At 37.1% G+C, this 15,160-nt stretch overlaps 1 long non-coding RNA gene across 1 annotated transcript in view; it reads left to right on the forward strand.

Annotated features, from left to right (window-relative positions):
- LOC103658195 overlaps positions 1-15,160 on the forward strand; it is a 197,525-nt gene that overhangs the window by 163,720 nt on the left and 18,645 nt on the right. Inside the window, exon 5 of the long non-coding RNA XR_567056.2 lies at positions 14,603-14,764. This is a non-coding gene — a long non-coding RNA (uncharacterized LOC103658195). The remainder of the gene's footprint in view (positions 1-14,602; positions 14,765-15,160) is intronic.

Below are 15,160 nucleotides of genomic sequence, written 5' to 3' on the forward strand. Positions count from 1 at the left end.
CTCCTGCTGAAACCTGTAGAATCCTTCCTTGCCTCTTCCTAACTTCTGGTGTTTACCAGAAATCCTTAGTGTTCTTGGTTTGTAGATGCATCACTCCAAAATCTGTGTCCATTGTCATGTGGCTGTCTTCTCCCTGTGTGTGTGTCTGTGTCTGCACATGACACTCCTCTCTGTGTGTCTCCCTTCTCCTCTTCTTGTAAGGACACTAGTCGTATTGGATTAAAGACCCCCCCCCATACACTCCAGAGTGACTTTATCTTAACTAACGACATATGCAATGATCCTATTTCCAAATAAGTTCACATTCTGAGATTCTCAGGGTTAGGACCTATCTTTAGGCGGGGATCCATTTCAACCCACAAGATGTGGACTCCTTTGGTTTTTACCGGTTCCGGTTCTTGTTTGTAACTGTTTGTGCCTCATGGTAGGTAAGTGCTGTCAGGATTTGGTCATGGGAGGCAGATGGAGAGGACTTTTGATTGGCTTAACCAGGAAGGACTGTGAATGACTGGGTTAGGACCAAGACAGTAGACATTGGAATTGGCTGGGGAGTTTCAGAAATGAGAATGCCTAGGTTCTGCCCCCAGTGATTCTGATTAAATTGACCTAAGGTATAGCCCAGGCATTAGGATTTTTGAAAGCTCCCCAGGTGATTGTAATGTGCAGACAGGTCTAAGAATCACTGAACTAGAAGAACTCAAAGCTAATGGTGGCAGCTTTTCTTCTTGATTGGATTAACCCTAATTGAAAGAATAGGCCTTTATTTTCTTTTCCAAAATCTGTGGAACCCGATGTATTTGGGAATTCATATTTAGGATTTTTTTCAGAATTTAAAAAAGTAATAGGGTACATAAACAGTATATAACATAAAACTCCCAGTGTTAAGGAGTGTCTGGACAGCACCCCTTAATAAAACTTAATCTTTTTTCAGTGAAGCATATAAATATTCACATTATAAAGAGACCTGTATCTGTTCAAGTCAGGTTTTGCTACCAGAAGAGACTGGTATCAAACTTAGAAAAAAAAAAATTGGTTTTCACTTCTTTATAGATTCTAGAATAATCTGTAAGGGGTAAAGGATTGTGAATGTATTTATAAAACCCTGTGTTATAGAGCCCAAGAATTATATGTCAACATGTATACCAGGCTGACGAGGTCTTAGATAGGAGTGTAATATACAAAGAGAGAGTTCTGATATATAGTCAGAAAAAGCAACCCTAATCATCTAGTTCTTTCCACCAAAACCTAATACCAAAGCCTCTACAAGGTAACTTAGTTTTTCGCACACTTGCCCTTAAAGCAGCAGAGGAATGGCAGGTGCTGATTCCTGACAACTGCCTCATAGGGAACCTGTACAGGGTTGAATAGTGGGCCCCCCAAATTCATGTCCTTCCCAGAACCTCAGAATATGACCTTTCTTGAAAATAAAGTAATTGCAGATGTAATGTGTCAGGTTAAAATGAGGTCATAGTAGAGGAGATTGGGCCCTTAATCCGGTATGATTGGTATCCTTATAAGAGGAGGGTAAAACACACAGTGACAGATATTGTGATGACATAGGGAGATAGTCATGAGACCACAGAAGCAGAGATTGGAGTTATCCAGCTACAAGCCAAGGAAGGCAAAGGATTTCTGGCAATACCAGAAGCTAAGAGAAGGGCATGGAACAGATCCTCCATAAAGCCTCAAGAGAACAAGACTGCCAACACCTTGATTTTGGACTTCTGGTCTCCAGAAGTATAAGGGGATAAAATTCTGTTGTTTTAAGCTGTACAATTTCGGGTACTTGGTAATAGTTGTCCTAGGAAACTAAACAGAACTGTAAGGTTAGCACTCATGAGAAACAGAAATTGTGTCCTGTGTTGTGTTAGATACAGTTTCCCTTCACTGTTACTCTTTGATGAGCTGTTCGGTGAATTGCAAGATGAGAATAGCCTCACTGATCGTTACACAACCAATATTGTATGCTTACATATATAGATGTAGAAGTGTATTTAAGCACAAAATTGGGGAGAGAGAGAGAGAGAGAGAGAGAGAGAGAATGAGACAGTGGTGATATTTTTACTCTAAGGAATTAAAAAAATAAAAAGGTAGTATTTCCTTTAGTTCCAATTGGGGTGCAACAAGGAAGAAGACCAGAAAAATGTTCAGGAGCCCCAAGAAATGAATCAATTTCACAGATATTTGCTAAACTGATCACTACGGACAAGTCATAGAGACAGATGATAATCAATGCAGAATATGTAAAAGGGGGACTAGATAAATAAATCAGAGGGAAAAATAACAGCTTCTCCCATGGTTATGATTATATAGATCAGAAAAGTTGGCCAAGTAAATTGGTTAACAGAGAGGGATAGAATAATGGTATAGAGAGGAAGCCTGTTAGTAGTTTGATTTGAAGAGACGTAAGCTACAGCTACATAAGTGAGGTCTGCTGGAGCTCCCCACTTGTTCAATCCATGCCTCCCCCAACCCATATGCACCTCACCTTACATCCTGGAGCTCCTCAGCCGTACCCAGGGGGCTTTGTGCTGTTCTGCTCTGCCTTCTCCCTCCAAGGGACAGGGGATGTACTAATCAGATAAAATAAATATGGGAACCTGAGCGAAGTGAGATGGGGAGGGGTTTTTCCATCAAGCACAAGATGAATTCTGGGAGCAAGTAGCTCCAAGAAATAATAGGCTTAATTTCCACCATGAGGAGCTTGCCATCCATTTTCAGCCAAATAATATCTGTACTAAAAGGTGACTTCAGAATGCTTACAAAATAACATAATGCCATGCATTTAAATAGCACTTTGCAGTTGTGCCAGCATTTTCCATGTGTTATTGAATTTGATTCTGATAAGGAAGGTAAAGCTAATATCATTAAAATCCATTTTACATGTGAGGAAAGGTAGATGGCGTCCCCGTTGCCAGCAAGTCACAGAGGCCCAAGGCTTGGGACTCAGTCTGTTGACTCTGGGTCCAGGGTTTTTACCACTGTTCACCAGTAATTCCTCGCAGCCACTGCGGTGTGAGTGGGCGGTGAGCTCTGTATGCTAACTTTAAAGAGCTTAGACTTCAGAAACTGATGCACCAGACCTGGGTTTGCAAAATACCTGTCTCTTAACTACCTGGGTAACTTCGAGCACGTGCTTTAATTGATTTCAGTCTCTGTTTTCTCAGCTGCAAAATGAAGTTTCTCCTAACTACCCCAGAACACTGGTGATGATTAATGGGCTAATATCCACAAAGGCCCTGACTTAAGGGTAAGAAGATGGTATTCATAACTGAAAAATAACACAAAAACTTCAGAGGCACTGAGAGTATCCAAAGTAATGAAATGATCTCACAACCAGGTGAGATATTCTGGGACAAGAAGCCCTATGTTCCTCCTCGTATGGCATCTGCTACCTACTAGATATTTGCTTTTATATGTTCTTACAGGTTTTATATGTTCCACGCATCTTCTCTTGCCTGCTTTACTATCTGGTTTGATTTGGAATAAAAGATATAAGTGTAGGCATCTCTATATAGGTATTGTACCACTGTTATTGTGTTTGCGAACGTTGCTATCATATGCAGAGGCCTGGCTGGTTGGTAACAGTCTGCCAGTGGAGAGTCAGGATGGATCCCCACGCTGATCCCCACAATTTATCAGACTAGTTTTGTGACCAATAACTCTGTCCGAAACTGAAGGTCGTGACCTTTGTTTTGATGAAGGCTATTTTCTAATTGCTGATTGTGTAAGTTACCATGGAATATGCCACTCGCCCATGGGAAATAATAAATAACCATAGTCGTGAAGACCGATTTCCTGAATCATGAAATGCAAAGAAGAAAGTGTCCAGTGAAGGAAATAGTCTCCTCAAAGAGGAGGAGTGTTCCTGACCTAATAGATACAATAATTAACCTGGACTTTGAGAAAGTATGGTGCCTATCTCTAGGAGGTAGGGGAAAGCATTCCATGGATACCTTCAAGGCAGAGACCTCCATTTTTGTGCAAATAAAATTAATTATCAGGGGATTTCCATGGTCAGTTAGCTGGTCCAGGCTGGAGGGGAAAAAGGTGAAAATAACTGGAGAAGTAAGATAAAAAAGTACAGATATTACATAGTTGATAAATATGCAAAAAAAAATAGTGGTTTTGGATAAGCCACCAATTTTTTTTCTTTTAAGCAGAGACAATTAACAGAACTTTGTGTGTGGAGTGGGTGGGTGGTAAGCCAGTCTTTATGGCCTCGGTCATGTGTATGGTGCTTTGGGATCCTTGTTGTCGTTTGGTCATGAAAAGACAGCTGAATCGCTCTACAGACAAATAAAAAAGAGTATTTAAGTGTTCAGGAGTATATTTACCTTAATCTTGTCATTCTTTGTATTTTACAGATGTGGAAAGGGAAGTTCTAAAAAGTTGATTGACAAATGCCGCATGTTTATTTAACCTACAAACATATTTCAAGTGCCTGCTGTGTGCCAGGCACTAGGGATTCCACCCTCATGGACCTCATACTTTATGGAGGAGCAGAGGGAGACAATGAAAAAGTAAACAAGTATATAATATAATCTAAAGTTAGCATAAGTGCTAAAAAGAAAGAAATTAAGAGCTAAGGAAATGGAACATGAGTAAGGAGTGTCCGTTCTAATTTAAGGCAATTCAACTGCTAACGATTTTCATAGTAGAGATTAAAATTAAGCACAAATAACCATGTTATGTGGGAGAATCCTAACTTAAATTATAGACACTAAAAAACTGGTAAAAGAGCATAACACGCAGAAACAATCATCAAGTACAAATGGCCTGAAATGAAAAGAGATTGTTGTGTTAAGGGAAGAATAGGAAAGCCATGATGGATGGAGCTTTAAGAAACAAGGGAATGTTTTTCCATCTCTTTGTGTCTTCCTCAATTTCTTTCATAAGTGTTCTGTTCTAGAGTATAGATCTTTTACCTCTTTGGTTAGGCTTATTCCTAGGTATCTTATGGCTTTTGGTGCTATTGTAAATGAAATTGATTCTGTAATTTCTCTTTCTTCAGTCACATTGTTAGTGTATAGAAATGCAACTGATTTCTGTGCATTGATTTTGTATCCTGCCATGTTGCTGAATTGCTGTGTGAGTTCTAGTAATTTGTGGGTGGAGTCTTTTGGGTTTTCCACATAAAGTATCATGTCATCTGTGAAGAGAGAGAGTTTGACTTCTTTGCCAATTTGAATACCTTTTATTTCTTTTTGTCATGTGATTGCTGAGGCTAGGACTTCTACCACTATGTTGAACAAAAGTGATGACAGTGGCATCCCTGTCATGTTCCTGACCTTACAGGAAGAGCTCTCAGTTTTTCCCCATTGAGAATAATATGCGCTGTGGGCTTTTCATAGATGGCTTTTGTGGAACATAAGGAATAGTGTGGAGGACCACAGGGGAAGGGAGGGAAAACTGAATGGGAAAAAATCAGAGAGGGAGAAAAACCGTGGGAGACTGGACTCTGGGAACCAAACTGAGGGTTACAGAAGGTGTGGGGGAGATAGGGTAACCAGGTGGTGGGTATTAAGGAGGGCATGTGTGGTGATGAGCACTGGGTGTTATAGGCAACTAATGAGTCTTTGAACACTACATCAAAAACTAACGATGTACTATATACTGGCTAACTGAACACAATAATAAAAAAATAATATATTAAAAAACTGAACAATTTGCTCTTAGTTTCATGGAAGTTTATTAGCCTTTATATTTATTAATTTTTAAAATATAAATTAATCTTTATGTAGAATGGTTAAAATAACAAATGTAATCATTTATAACAACGTTTAAAAAAAAAGAAAGAAGGGAGAACATGATAGAGGAAGACCACAGAGGACTTGTTAACTATGCTAAAGGGTTTGAAGGAGGTGCACTAGATGGGTTAAAATTAAGAACTGACATAATTTGTCTTGTTTTGGACAATCATGGTGATTTTATGAAGAATTAGAATGTACAGTGGCAAGCATAGAAACAGTAAAACAATAGACACTAAGAGGCTATTCTGTTGTCCAGATGAGAGATGATGACAGTATCAGAGGGGGTGAGAAATTGTTGGATTCAATATATATTTTGAAAATAGAGTGGATAGATTACTGGGTATTTGGGAGAGAGAAAAATCAAAGATGACTCCTGGATTTTGAGCTCAAAGCATTAGATGAATGGTAGTACCATTTTCTGAGATGAGGAAAATTACAGAAACAGGTGTGGGGTGGGGGAAAGTCCAGTGTTGTGTACTTTAAGTGCGAGATGCTTATCAGATATCCAAGTTGAGTGTTGAAAAGGCATTTAGGAAATTTATTACCGAGCTCAAGGGAGAGATCAATCTGGGAGTCATTGGCATATGTGCAACATAAAGAAGAAAGAAGCCCTTAAGACTCAGAATTTAATCAAAGCAGGAAATTGGACACAAGACGACTAGGAGAGGTGGCTAGTGGAAATATAACCTCCCATTCCATCCCACCTGTTCCCTTTCTTCAAGAATCCTTGGAGATATCAGGAGGGACATTACATGGTGTGAGACTTTCAGCCTTCTCCCCTTTGATTATCAAAGAATTTCAGATGTCTGGAGCTTTGGGGGCATTCAGGTTGCAGACACTTGGATTATGATTATAAAAGCCATTTTAAAGCATCTGTAGCCACATACTTACACTTTTTATAAAAGGAACATTGCCTGAATGTTTCACCTGAGTTGTTTGGACAAGGTTCATCTAGGTGGGCAAGGGCACATAGATTAAAATATCGGCTAGTTGGAAATATGAGTCTGGATCTCAGAAGAGGAGTCAGGGTCAGAGTGTGAATTTGGAAACAATTTATGTAGAAGTGAAAGCTGAGATCCAGGGAGATATCGAGACAAGGGGAAAGAAAAGAAAGAAAGAAAGAAAGAAAGAAAGAAAGAAAGAAAGAAAGAAAGAAAGAAAGAAAGAAAGAAAGAAAGAAAGAAAGAAAGAAAGAAAAAGGAAGGAAGAAAGAAAGAAAGAAAGAAAGAAAGAAAGAAAGAAAGAAAGAAAGAAAGAAAAGAAAGAAAAGAAAGAAAAAGGAGGGAGGGAGGGAGGGAGGGAGGGAGGGAGAAAGAAAGAAAGAAAGAAAGAAAAGAAAGAAAAAGAAAGAAAGAAAGAAAGAAAGAAAGAAAGAAAGAAAGAAAGAAAGAAAAAAAGAAAAAAAGAAAGGGAGAAAGAAAAGTATGTCCTTTGGGGGATACATGTGATGAGGGTCTGGAAACAGCAAGAACGTAGAGAAAACATCAAAGAAGATAAACAGTAAGAATGAAGAATGTAGTTTCAGTAAAGGCAAAAGAGAAGAGTTTAACATTCTACAACAATGGCTTTAATATGCTAAATATTTTCTGCAGTGGAGCCCCAAATGATCTTGAACTATCTAAGGTTTTATTATGCTCATTTTTCTGTGTTTGCTGGCAGAGTGCAGTGTAAGGCTACACCTTTAGATAATGTTTTCACAATAGGGTCTAAAGCACTTTTTCTGGTTAAGCTTTAGCGTAGGACTTGCTGAGGTGGAAAGAGAAGCAAGATGCCAAATCCCATTTCTGGTGACCTTCATAATAGTGTAGAAATGGCATCCGCCCTAATGATTCCATTCAAGTGATCTAAAATAGAAACTCAGAAAGTCAGCAACTCACAGCCAACCTCCACCCTTTTCTCATTTTCCTTTGTTTTCATTTGCTCGTTACTGGGAGCCCCTGATCTAAGGAGGGTTCCCATCCTTCCTGGCCAACCCTTGAACTCTGGCATCCTGCCCAGTGCTGAATTAGTGGTTCAGAATCCCTTCACCAGAGAGGTGAACAGAATGTTGGGGGGGGGGGGGCAAAACAGACTGCTCTTTGGTATCTGTGGATCATCTCTTGTAAATAAAGCTGGCATTGGATACAAATGGAATCATTTGGTTAAAATCAGTACTAATGTACTGAAATGCTCCAGAATTTTCTGCTTAAATAAATCTTCAGGGTTTCTGCTTTTTGATGAAGATTTCTATGTGTCTGAATAAAAAAAAATATATGAGTAAAAGGAAGTCATATTTTTGATTTAGAAAAAAAAAATGTTTTCCAAATCATAATAACTTCCAACACAATTTTTAGCTGTTTTGGACTTACATAAGTTAGAACATTCTTCACTGTTAAAGTGAATTGAATTGATAATAATATTACTTGATTATTTTCTCACTGAAAATTTCTATTTTTTTCACCACCCCACACCCCATCTGTGCCAAAGAAAGCTTGATAAATAATAAAATAAGACGATGTTGGTGGAGGAGAATAGTAAAATATGGAACATGACTGACTTCAGAATACATGTAACTTGATACTTTCCCATATCCTTTTTTTGGGCCCTTTTGGAAACTTTCATTTCTGGCACAGTCCTAGGACCACCACCATATTCCCTTTGGTGACTCGAAGTCCCACATATGGATATCCAATCCTTCAAGTACCTCTATAGGCAGCTCATAATTGATCAGATGAAATGAATGGTTCTCCTCTCTCTTTTACCTTCAGTTTCTGGCTCTCTTCATACAGCTACATTAATTTAATTAGATTAATTTCTACCTCCACTTCAAAGCATACCATTAGGGTGGTTCATAGAGACATATCAAATCATTAAAACAACACATATTGTTTCCCCTTCTTTTTCGCAACCACTTTTAAAATAATTTTTTTTTCTTAACATCCTGCCATGAGCTTTAAAAAGTAAAGATTTCAAGGTAAGGTGAAGAATGTTACTGAATATGATATTTGTGAGGTCAATGATTCATGCAGTTCTTGGGGAAAAATACACTAGAATGCCATTCTGTGCCTATTCTTTGATTATTTCCTCCTTATTGATTTAGAAAGATTGGACTAACTACAAAAAAATAAAGGTCACTATTTTAATTGTGGTCTTAGAATATTTAAAAAGTAACTCAAGGAGAATTGGATCTTTTTGATGTTAAATTTTCTTAAGCAAGACCCTGGTATGGCTTTTCATTAATTCAAGTCGATTTTCATGTCTTTCTATACAGTTTTAAAGTTTTTATTATATAGTTTTTAACATTCCTTGTTATATTTATGCCTAGGTATTTTTTTGTTACTATTACAAATGGGAAGTTCTACTCAATTATATTTTATAATTGACTATTGTTTTTATATAGCAAGCACAGTTAAATTTATATCCTATCTTTCTTATTATTTTTAGAAGTTTTTCCATTGGTATTTAAAGCCAAAATTTGGGTACTGGATGCTTGTTGCTAATGATATGTCATTGCTCGTAAGCGCTATCAGCACAGAAGTAGTAAAATTACGTAATTGTGCAGATGCACATACATCCTTCTATGCATTTCCCTAATATCTGATGTGATAGAGGAAATTGAATCAGTCTTTGGCAGTGGACTTCCATTTCTGACCATGGTAGTTAACAGAGACCTTACATGCCTTCCCATTGTAAACAACTATAAAATTGGTCAGATTATCTGAGGAAGCTGTTTTTAGGCACTGAACATCAAGCAGCCTGGGGAATGTGATCCTTGGAGAAAGTGAACACATAATGTCAAGCCCCATCATTGCTCTTGCTAACTGCCTAAGAGCACACAGGTAAAGGAAGCCCAAAGATTTGCAGTCATGCTGAGTGAAGGAAGCAGAGATAAAAATTCCTGATGACTTATGGACTGACATTCCCAGGGCAGATGAACATGGAGGAGAGGTGCGCAAGGGGTAAGTGGAGGGAGAGGAGCAAAGAAGCTTAAACGCTGACTCACCTCGGACCTTTGGCCACGGCTTACACTGCATACATCACAGCAATGTGCTGAATCAAAGAAAGGAACTCTAAAAGAAGCTACAGAAAAAAGACACCTTAAAGTCAATGGAAAAACTGTAGAAATGATAGGTAACCTATCATCAGAAACAATGCATCACAGACTATAATGGAACAATTTTTTTAAAGTGATGAAAGAGAAAAAAAAAAGGCAACCAAGAATTCTATGGCTAGTGAGAATAATCTTCAAAATAAGTATAAAAATGGAGATAATTCATTGCCATGAAAACTGAGCTATAAGAAATGATCAAGGAAGTACAGAAAAAATGGAAGAGGACAGGACATGTATTTTGTTTTGTTTTTAATTTTTATTTATTTTCTTAATTTCTTTTAAAGACAACCTACTGTTTGATGATGATGATAATAATAATATAGCTTTTTAATGTGTGAGAGGCTAAACTATATTATTGTAACAGGAGGGATACGGAATTTCACTATTGTAAGTTTTTTGTATTTTTGAAATTTTAAAGTGTGAAGCATGAAATAGTGCAATATTTATTTTAAGTAGACTGTGGTCATTTAAGAATACATATTTTAATCTCTAGAGCAACCACTAAAAAATGAATAAAAAAGGATAAGTCTAGAAAAATGTCAGTAGAAGGAGTTAAAGTAAATATTAAAACACAAATTGCCACTAATGAAAAAGGCAATATTATTACAGATCCAACAGATATTAAAAATATAATAAGGGAATATTATAAACTTTTTGCCAATAAATTAATTGACTTTAATAAAATAGATGAATTCTTTGAAAAACACCCCATGCAAGCCTAGCTGAAGATGCTATAAAAAATCTGAATAGCCTCAACTCTACTGAATACATTGTATTTGTAATCAAGGAGACTTCCCATCAAGAAAATTCCAGGCCCAAATGGTATCACTGGTGACTTTCATGAAAAATTTGAAGAGAAAATAACAGCACTTCACCAAAACTCTTTAAAAATATAGAGGGTGAGGAGGTATCATTTTCCAATGAATTTGTAAGACCAGCATAACTCTGGTTGCAAAATGTGACGAAGAAGTTGAAGAAAAGAATACTATAGAATAATGTCCCCTATGAACATAGATACAAAACAATTAGCAAAATATTAGCAAATCAAATCCAGTAATACATTTTAAGAAGATAACATATCATGACTAAATGTGGCTTATTCCAGGAATCCAAGGTCGTTCCAACATTCAAGTGTAATATATCACGAGGAATAGTGAAGAAATGCCATGTAATTTTCTCAATAAGTATTCAAAAGGATCTGACAAAATCCAATACCTAGTCATGATAAACTTTTACTCTTCAAGAGACACTGTTAGGAAAATGAGAAGGCAAACCACAGACGATGAGAAAATATTAAAAAAAAAATTTGACAAAAGACCTGTACTCAAGATATAACAAAATCTCAACCATAAGAATACAGCCATCTCCGCTTAAAATATGGGCAAAATATTTGAACAGACACTTCACCGAGTTATGGGAGCAGCCAATAAGTGCATGAAAAGATGTTCAACATTCAACAATGACTCAGCTTTGTTGAGTCCATAGTCATTAGAGAAATACAAATTAAAAACATATTGAGGGCACCTGGTGGCTTAGTCGCTTAAGCCATCGATTCTTGATTTCAGCTCAGGTCATGATCTCAGGGTTGTGAGATCAAGCCCCTTGTGGGTTTCCCTGCTGGGTGTGGAGCCTGTGTCGGATTCTCTCCCACTGCCTCTTTCTCTACCCCTCCCCCGCCTCTCTCCCTTAAAACAAAATACTGAGATACTATTTCACATTTATTGGAATGACTTTTAAAAAGACTGGTAAGTGGAGATGCTGTGGAACAACTGAAACTCTCATATTAAAGCCTTTGGGAAATAATTTCTTATAATGTTAAAACTGTAAGTATCATATGGCTAGTAATTTCATTTCTAAGGGAAAATGAATGTATATATATCCATATGACCTGTAATTTATTCTGAGAGATGAATGCATACATACACAAAATGTTCATGAATATTCATAGCAGTGTTATTCCTAAAAGTTTCAAATTAAAAGTAATCCAAATGCCCATCAGCAGGTTAATGAATAAACAAATTGTGGTGTAGTTCTACAACAGAATACTGTTTGTTCAGCAATAAAAATGCATCTGCAACAATAAGGATTAATTTCACCAATATTACGTGAGCAAAAGAAACCAAATCTAAACCAGAAAACATTAATCTATGGTGCAATAGATCAGATTAGCACACCCTTCTGACATGTGGATTAACTGAGAGGGGCACAAGAGAAATTTATAGAATGTTGGGAATGTTCTGTATCTTAGCTAGGTCATTGATTAGTTATATGCCTTTGTCAAAATTCATGGAACTGTATACTTAAAATGGTCTGTTTTATTCTAGGAAAATTATACTTCAATAAAGTCGATTTTTTAAAAATCGGACCACTTTCTTAACAATGTAGCCTGCATTAATTTCCATACTTTCCTGGGGAAAAATATACATATAGGAGCAATTCTCTACTGTTCTTTGTCTACTTCATATTACCAAAAGGATAGAAAGCTTCTTTGACAAATACAATCAATATCTGGAGGTTTTGGAGATGCAATTTATTGGCATGTCTTAAAGATATTTCATTCTCAATATAAATTCATTTGTCTTTTGATGAGATTATTGCAATCTAATTGAAATAAGTGGGAAATAAAAGTTCCTCATATCTTTAGGGCAATTAATTTGTTCCACTGAATATATCAGGAGTATCTTAAGGACAGGAAATGAACATGTTGCCTCATTTAGTTCTCCATAGAGCAGCAGAGCTAATAAGAGAGGAGGAGAATAAACATTTACTAAGCACTAATCATGTGTCTGGTCCTTACATATATGACCTCATAACAATTCTAGAAGTCCAAAATCATTATGTCATCCACTTCAAAGATGAAGAAACCAAGCTTGAGTCCAATGGGCATTGTAAGAAGCAGACCTAGATCCTGACTCAGACTGTACTCTTGATCTACCCAGTGAGTCTTAGAATTTGGTCAAAAGAATGTCTGCATCAGAATAGCCTAGGGTGTTGATTAACATGTAGATATATTGGCCTTACCTCAGACCTACCAATAGAATTTTTAGGGCTAGGGATCTGAGCTTTTGGCAAATTCTCCAGATAATTTCTAATTAGCTCCAATGTTTAAGAATCGTAGTTGCATGCAATACTGAAAGCATAGTCAACACTCAGCAAATGCCTAGTACTTAGTGACTGACTACATGTTTACATGTTTTTCATCTGAACTTTGCGTGGGAAATAATTACTCCTCTTATAAGTCCAACTTTATGTATCTAGAACTTCTCAATGGGCTCAAAAGTTCTTTGTTTTGGTTTGTATTCTTTATTTACAATAGTTAAATAGCCAAGATTTTTGATGGACATGAAACAAGCTCCTAGCACATTAAGTGCAAATGACCTCCATAATCTAACACTTCTAAAGAGACCAATCATAAACTCTCAGGAGTTTCTGTTGTTCACTGCCTTCTATTGTTTCAAATCTGGTTTTATTTTCATAGTTTGATTCCAGATTTTGTCCCAGTTCATAACCAGAAAGGTCATTTCTGGGTTTGTATTTTTTCATCTAGGATTTCCTCAGTCTGTTTCCACATGAAAGAGAGCAGAAGAGCAAGTGAGCATTGGATTCCAAGCATTTTTGCCCAACCTTACCTAATAAAATAGTTTTTATGTTTATTAAACATAATCTGATCCTATTTTTCTTAGCCTTGCAGATAGTAAATTCACTGGTCTGCTATCTTTTTATCATGCTCATCCAACTTGAAAAGTTATTTGGTCTATCATTCTGTCTCCTTTGCCCCAAAGCACCATATCCACCAAGAGCCACAGAGCTAAGTGGCGAATATTTGAATGTGTGTACTTCCCCATTTTCGATCTCATTCTCACCACACATGTCCTCTCTTCTGTTGCAAGAATGTTCTAAATGTATTCCATGTAAATCATTTGCCTGTCTATTTTGCCACTGAATCTGAAGTGAGATGAGAAAAGATTTAATGTACAAGCCGTACAGTACACCAACTGACTTTTTACTTCCAACAACTAATTACTCTGTGTGTATGTATGTGTGTTTAAACATAAAAAACGGCCACAGTGCCTCAAACAAGGATATTTGTAAATACCATGGACCTAAATACTTACTAGGCTGGGGAGTTTACCCCCAGAGAAGACAATAATCAGTTAAGTTTTAAATATCCTTTATCTAAGAGGCCAGAGCATTGGAGACTCATGTTGCAGTAAGTTTTAAAGTTCCCTCTGCCAAATGGAATGGGCATTAGGTAATTCTACTGTAATTCCAAAATTTCTTCAGTTGACTTTAAATTTTTATCCAAGGCCTGTAATGTATTTGTTTCGCGTTCATCAGTTCTACTAAACTCTGTTCAGGAAACTGTGTTCACAGTCTATTACATGGCTTTTGAAATGGGTTCAGGAGACTCCCTTTCTCCTTTCTAGATTCTTCGATTTGTGCTTTATGTGTCAACTTCCAGATTTCTTCGTATGTAAAGTGAATATACTGATAGTTGTAGTCTTGCTGGGAATTTGTAAAGATTAATTTGTTAATTAGATGAAGCACTTCAAGATCTTAGAGGAAAGAAGGTTCATAGATAAAGTATAAAGATATCATTATAATTTGTGTGAGGTTCTGCTTTATGGGTGGGATGACCCCCTCTTGAAAAGGTCGCCAAAATGGCCCAAAGGCATGTGGAATGACAACAATCTAATCTTCCCTATTGCACAGCTCCCTCTTCTGATACAATTGTCCCATGTTTCCTGGCTCTCCACAGGCAGAAGCCTTAAACATTGAGCAACCTTTTGGCTTGGAGAAAAACTAAGTGCATACTTGCCTATATTCCAAAACCAAGATGACGTATACTTCCAATTGAACAGATGTGGTCAGCCGTTGATTGGACCCAGAAGAGTAGAAATTAAAAGCATCCAAAACAACAGTAAGTAGGAAATAGGGGTGAACAAAGGTGAGAAGATGCACAATATCTCTCCTTTCTTGTCATGTGTTTTCTTTCCTCTTACTCCCCTTTTCTCAGTAAGGAGGTTTTCCAAGTCTTTTCCTCTCCTTGGCTTTCTTTGCTTGGTCATAGGATGGGTGTTTCCAGAGTAGCAAATCTTTCCCATTACCTTCCAATTGAGCAGGAATTTTGAATGGTGCTTAATAAATATCTCCACTTCCATAATTTCCATAATTCAAGGACTTATATATCCATTAAGAGGCTCTCCAGGCCCTGTGGCCTTTCTCACTCTGCTTCCAGGTGCCCCCTGTCTGTTAGCGATTTCATTGAAAAATCACCAACTAAATTCACAGAATCATGGAATAATTGAGTTGGAAG

The sequence above is a fragment of the Ursus maritimus genome, unplaced genomic scaffold, assembly GCF_017311325.1.
Source record: "Ursus maritimus isolate PB19 unplaced genomic scaffold, ASM1731132v1 scaffold_2, whole genome shotgun sequence".
Lineage (NCBI taxonomy): Eukaryota > Metazoa > Chordata > Mammalia > Carnivora > Ursidae > Ursus > Ursus maritimus.